This window comes from Arachis ipaensis, chromosome B2 (assembly GCF_059453495.1).
Source record: "Arachis ipaensis isolate K30076 ecotype BB chromosome B2, ASM5945349v1, whole genome shotgun sequence".
Taxonomy (NCBI): domain Eukaryota; kingdom Viridiplantae; phylum Streptophyta; class Magnoliopsida; order Fabales; family Fabaceae; genus Arachis; species Arachis ipaensis.
In genome coordinates, this window is record NC_142437.1 from 14,576,674 (window position 1) to 14,583,320 (window position 6,647).

The 6,647-nt window shown below is 37.4% G+C and overlaps 1 non-coding gene across 1 annotated transcript; it reads right to left on the reverse strand.

Annotated features, from left to right (window-relative positions):
- Positions 1-5,023: 5,023 nt before the first annotated feature.
- Positions 5,024-5,131, reverse strand: LOC148573097 (small nucleolar RNA R71). Its single transcript, XR_015905506.1, has one exon. It is a non-coding gene; the product is annotated as a small nucleolar RNA R71 (small nucleolar RNA).
- Between the last annotated feature and the right edge of the window lie 1,516 nt (positions 5,132-6,647).

Here is a 6,647-nt window from a genome sequence, read left to right on the forward strand (position 1 = left end):
TCAAAGGCAACATTAGCGTCGGACCGAACAAGAGCTCCAGGACGCGGCTGAAGATGGCGGCAGGCAATGGAGCTTCTTTTCGGCGACGGCTACGGTATCGACACCAAATTAAATGGTAATGTTACGCTTTCGGGGATAGATGAAATGAACCTTTATGGTGGGAGCTCTGGATAGTAACGCAATAGAGGATTGCAGTGCCAAAATTAACAATAGAATCAACCAATACTGATGAAGAATAAAAAAAAGAACCATAAAGGAACACTTTTTAATCATTTTAATTTTTTTTCTTAATTTGGTGGTTTTCTTTGTGTGAAGGAATGTGGTGAAAAAATGGGAAAGAGCTCACCATACTGGATTTATTTAACACCCGGTTGAGGTCTTCTACCACCACCACCACCATTGATTTCGGTCTGGCTTATTGTAGGAGTAGTTTCAGACTCCATGGCAAGGTTTTAAAGGTGCAAGTTGGGATATGAAAGATTGAAAAAGTGAGCTGAAGTTGAGGGTGAGGATAGTTTAGAAATTTTATTAAAAAAATCAACAAAAAAGTTAGGATTTGGATGTTTTTGTCTACGAAACCTGTTCATGCATCGGTTCGAGTTATAAAGGACCGAGTTGGCCGACCTCTTGGAAGATTGGCCCATGACTGACCTCTTGGAAGGTTGGCCCATTACCGACCTCTTATCAAAGAGCTAGGCCAAATCGGTAGAGAAGACCAAAGAAGGCCCAAACGAAGGAATACAGCCCAAATCTAGAGGCAGCTAAAGCTTAGAAAGATAAAGGCGATTTTCCTTAAAGATAAGATGACTTCACTCAAAGATAAGATAAGATAAGATAACTATCTGATCTCCAGAAAGGTCACTCCACACTACTATAAATACACTGGAGCACGCAGGTATAACTCATACTCTGATTCTACTAAAAACCTGCTTAAAACCCATGCTAACTTAAGTATCGGAGTCTCTTGTAGGTTGATGAGCGGATAATTTATACGCTTTTTGGCATTGTTTTTAGTATGTTTTTAGTAGAATCTAGTTACTTTTAGGGATGTTTTCATTAGTTTTTATGTTAAATTCACATTTCTGGACTTTACTATGAGTTTGTGTGTTTTTCTGTGATTTCAGGTATTTTCTGGCTGAAATTGAGGGACTTGAGCAGAAATCAGATTCAGAGGTTGAAGAAGGACTGCTGATGCTGTTGGATTCTGACCTCCCTGCACTCAAAATGGATTTTCTGGAGCTACAGAACTCAAAATGGCGCGCTTCTAATTGCGTTGGAAAGTAGACATCCAGGGCTTTCCAGCAATATATAATCGTCCATACTTTGGCCAAGTTTAGATGATGCAAACTGGCGTTCAACGCCAGCTCTCTGCCCAATTCTGGCGTCCAGCGCCAGAAAAGGATCCAAAACCAGAGTTGAATGCCCAAACTGGCACAAATACTGGCGTTCAACTCCAAGAAGGACCTCTACACGTGCAACACTCAAGCTCAGCCCAAGCACACACCAAGTGGGCCCCGGAAGTGGATTTATGCATCAATTACTTATTTCTGTAAACCCTAGTGACTAGTTTATTATAAATAGGACCTTTTACTATTGTATTAGACATCTTTGGACGCCTGGTTCTTAGATCAGAGGGGCTGGCCATTCGGCCATGCCTGGACCTTTCACTTATGTATTTTTAACGGTAGAGTTTCTACACTCCATAGATTAAGGTGTGGAGCTCTGCTGTTCCTCAAAGATTAATGCAAAGTACTACTGTTTTCTATTCAATTCATCTTATTTCGCTTCTAAGATATTCATTCGCACTTCAACCTGAATGTGATGAACGTGACAATCATCATCATTCCCCATGAACGCGTGCCTGACAACCACTTCCGTTCTACTTTTGATTGAATGAGTGTCTCTTAGATCTCTTAACCAGAATCTTCTTGGTATAAGCTAGATTGATGGCGGCATTCAAGAGAATCCGGAAAGTCTAAACCTTGTCTGTGGTATTCCGAGTAGGATTCAATGATTGAATGACTGTGACGAGCTTCAAACTCGCGATTGCTGGGCGTAGTGATAGACGCAAAAGGATAATAAATCCTATTCCAATATGATCGAAAACCGACAGATGAATAGCCGTGCCGTGACAGGGTGCGTTGACCATGTTCACTGAGAGGATAGGATGTAACCATTGACAAGAGTGATGCCTTCAGACGATTAGCCATGCCGTGACAGGGCATTTGGATCATTTTCCCGAGAGAAGACTGAAAGTAGCCATTGACAATGGTGATGCATCACATAAAGCCAGCCATGGAAAGGAGTAAGACTGATTGGATGAAGATAGTAGGAAAGCAGAGATTCAGAGGAACGAAAGTATCTCTATTCGCTTATCTGAAATTCTCACCAATGATTTACATAAGTATTTCTATCCCTATTTTATTAATTATTTTCGAAAACTCCATTACTATTTTATATCCGCCTGACTGAGATTTACAAGGTGACCATAGCTTGCTTCATACCAACAATCTCCGTGGGATTCGACCCTTACTCACGTAAGGTATTACTTGGACGACCCAGTGCACTTGCTGGTTAGTTGTGCGAAGTTGTGAACCATGGTATTGGCATCATGTTTTTGGCGCCATTATCAGGGAAAGAAAGAGCGATGAATTTAACATAATCAAAGTGTAGTCACAATTTCTGCGCACCAAGTTTTTGGCGCCGTTGCCGGGGATTGTTCGAGTTTGGACAACTGACGGTTCATCTTGTTGCTCAGATTGGGTAACTTTCTTTTCGTTTTCTTTTCAAAAAGTTTTCAAAAAATTTTTCAAAAATCTTTCAAAAATTTTTCTTTTGTTTTCGAAAAAAAATAAAAAAATATATTTTCAAAAATCTATTTTTCTTCAGAATTTTAAAGAATGAATTCTAGTGTTTCATGAAGTATGTTGAAGCCTGGCTGGCTGTAAAGCCATGTCTAAATTCTTTGGACTGAAGTTTTGGCTTAAAATTGAATGAATTACACTCATATTTTGACTAAAGCTTGGCTGGCTATTAAGCCATGCCTGACCCTTTGATTGGAGCTTTAGACTAAAGAGCATAAGATTCCTGGAATTCATATTAAAAATTTTGGAATCCTTATTTTTCTTTTTCATAATAATTTTTGAAAAAAAAAACCAAAACAATCATAAAATCATAAAAATCAAAAATATTTTTGTGTTTCTTGTTTGAGTCTTGAGTCATGTTATAAGTTTGGTGTCAATTGCATACTCATCTTGCATTTTTCGAAAACTCTCATGCATTCATAGTGTTCTTCATGATCTTCAAGTTGTTCTTGGTAAGTCTTCTTGTTTGATCTTTGCATTTGCATGTTTTGTGTCTTTTCTTGTTTTTCATATGCATTATTGAATTCTTAGTGTCTAAGCATTAAAGAATTCTAAGTTTGGTGTCTTGCATGTTTTCTTTGCATTAAAAAATTTTTAAAAATGTGTTCTTGATGTTCATCATGATCTTCATAGTGTTCTTGGTGTTCATCTTGACATTCATAGCATTCTTGCATGCATTCATTGTTTTGATCCATAACTTTCATGCATTGCATCATTTTTCTTGTTTTTCTCTCTCATCATAAAAATTCAAAAATAAAAAAAATATCTTTCCCTTCTTCTCTGTCATAAATTCGAAAATTAGATTTGACTTTTTCAAAAAATTTTAAAATCTAGTTGTTTTTATGAGTCAAATCAAATTTTCAAATTAAAAATCTTATCTTTTTCAAAATCTTTTTCAAAAATGAAATCTTTTTCATTTTTTTTAGTTATTTTCGAAAATTTTAAAAATATTTTTCAAAAATCTTTTCTTAATTTTATCTCATAATTTTCGAAAATAACATCATCAATTAATGTTTTGATTCAAAAATTTCAAGTTTGTTACTTGCTTGTTAAGAAAGATTCAAACTTTAAGTTCTAGAATCATATCTTGTGATTTCTTGTGAATCAAGTCATTAATTGTGATTTTAAAAATTCAAATCTTTTTCAAAAACTAATTCCTTATCCTATCTTCTTCAAAGTATGATTTCAAAATATCTTTTCTAACTTCCTATCTTCTTATCTTTTCAAAATTGATTTTCAAAATTTGTTTCAACTAACTAACTAACTTTTTGTTTGTTTCTTACCTTTTTCAAAACCACCTAACTAACTCTCTCTCTCTAATTTTCAAAAATATCTTTCCCCTTTTTCAAAATTTCTTTTTAATTAACTAATTATTTCAATTTTTAAATCTTAATTTTCGAAAACTACTAACCTTTTTCAAAAACTATTTTCGAAAATTCCCCTTCTCTCTCATCTCCTTCTATTTATTTATTCATCTACTAACACTTCATCTCACCCAAATTCGAACCCCCTCTTCCATCTGTGTTCAAATTTCTTCTTCTTCTTTTCTTCAACTCACACTGGGACCTCTATACTGTGGTAAAAAGAACCCCTATTATTATTATTTTTCTGTTCTCTCTTTTTCATATGAGCAGGAGCAAGGACAAGAACATTCTTGTTGAAGCAGATCCAGAACCTGAAAGGACTTTGAAGAGGAAATTAAGAGAAGCTAAATTACAACAATCCAGAGAGAACCTTTCAGAAATTTTCGAACAGGAAGAGGAGATGGCAGCCGAAAATAATAATAATGCAAGGAGAATGCTTGGTGACTTTACTGCACCTAATTCCAATTTACATGGAAGAAGCATCTCCATTCCTGCCATTGGAGCAAACAACTTTGAGCTGAAACCTCAATTAGTTTCTCTGATGCAGCAGAACTGCAAGTTTCATGGACTTCCATCTGAAGATCATTTTCAGTTCTTAACTGAATTCTTGCAGATATGTGATATGTTAAGACTAATGGAGTAGATCCTGAAGTCTACAGGCTCATGCTTTTCCCTTTTGTTGTAAGAGACAGAGCTAGAGTGTGGTTGGACTCTCAACCCAAAGACAGCCTGAACTCTTGGGATAAGCTGGTCACGACTTTCTTAGCCAAGTTCTTTCCTCCTCAAAAGCTGAGCAAGCTTAGAGTGGATGTTCAAACCTTCAAACAAAAAGATGGTGAATCCCTCTATGAAGCTTGGGAAAGATACAAACAGTTGACCAAAAAGTGTCCTTCTGACATGCTTTCAGAATGGACCATCCTGGATATATTCTATGATGGTTTATCTGAGTTATCGAAGATGTCATTGGATACTTCTGCAGGTGGATCCATTCACCTAAAGAAAACACCTGCAGAAGCTCAAGAACTCATTGACATGGTTGCTAATAACCAGTTCATGTACACTTCTGAGAGGAATCCTGTGAGTAATGGGACGCCTATGAAGAAGGGAGTTCTTGAAGTTGATACTCTGAATGCCATATTGGCTCAGAACAAAATATTGACTCAGCAAGTCAATATGATTTCTCAGAGTCTAAATGGAATGCAAGCTGCATCCAACAGTACTCAAGAGGCTTCTTATGCAGAAGAAGCTTATGATCCTGAAAACCCTGCAATAGCAGAGGTGAATTACTTAGGTGAACCTTATGGAAACACCTATAATCCATCATGGAGAAATCATCCAAATTTCTCATGGAAGGATCAAAGGCCTCAACAAGGCTTTAATAATGGTGGAAGAAATAGGTTTAACAATAATAAACCTTTTCCATCATCCACTCAGCAACAGACAGAGAACTCTGAACAAAATACTTCTAATTTAGCAAACTTAGTTTCTGATCTATCCAAGGCCACTGTAAGTTTCATGAATGAAATAAGGTCTTCCATTAGAAATTTGGAAGCACAAGTGGGCCAGCTGAGTAAAAGGATCACTAAAATCCCTCCTAGTACTCTCCCAAGCAATACAGAAGAGAATCCAAAAGGAGAGTGCAAGGCCATTGACATAAGCACCATGGCCGAACCTGTAAGGGAAGGAGAGGACGTGAATCCCAAGGAGGAAGACCTCCTGGGACATCCAGTGATCAACAAGGAGCTTCCCTCTGAGGAACCTAAGGAATCTGAGACTCATCTAGAGACCATAGAGATTCTCTTGAACCTCCTTATGCCATTCATGAGCTCTGATGAGTGCTCCTCTTCTGAAGAGAATGAGGATGTTACTGAAGAGCAAGCTGCCAAATTCCTTGGTGCAATCATGAAGCTAAATGCCAAATCATTTGGCATTGATACTTGGGAAGATGAACCTCCCTTGTTCATCAATGAACTAAGTGATCTGGATCAACTGACATTGCCTCAGAAGAAACAGGATCCTGGAAAGTTCATAATACCTTGTACCATAGGCACCATGATCTTTAAGGCTCTGTGTGATCTTGGTTCAGGGATAAACCTCATGCCCCTCTCTGTAATAGAGAAACTGGGAATCTATGGGGTGCAAGCTGCTAAAATCTCATTAGAGATGGCAGACAATTCAAGAAAACAGGCTTATGGACAATTAGAGGATGTGTTAGTAAAGGTTGAAGGCCTTTACATCCCTGCTGATTTCATAGTCCTGGACACTGGAAAGGGAGAGGATGAATCCATCATCCTAGGAAGACCTTTCCTAGCCACAGTAAGAGCTATGATTGATGTGGATAGAGGAGAATTAATCCTTCAATTGAATGAGGACAACCTTGTGTTTACAACTCAAGGATCTCTCTCTGCATCCATGGAGA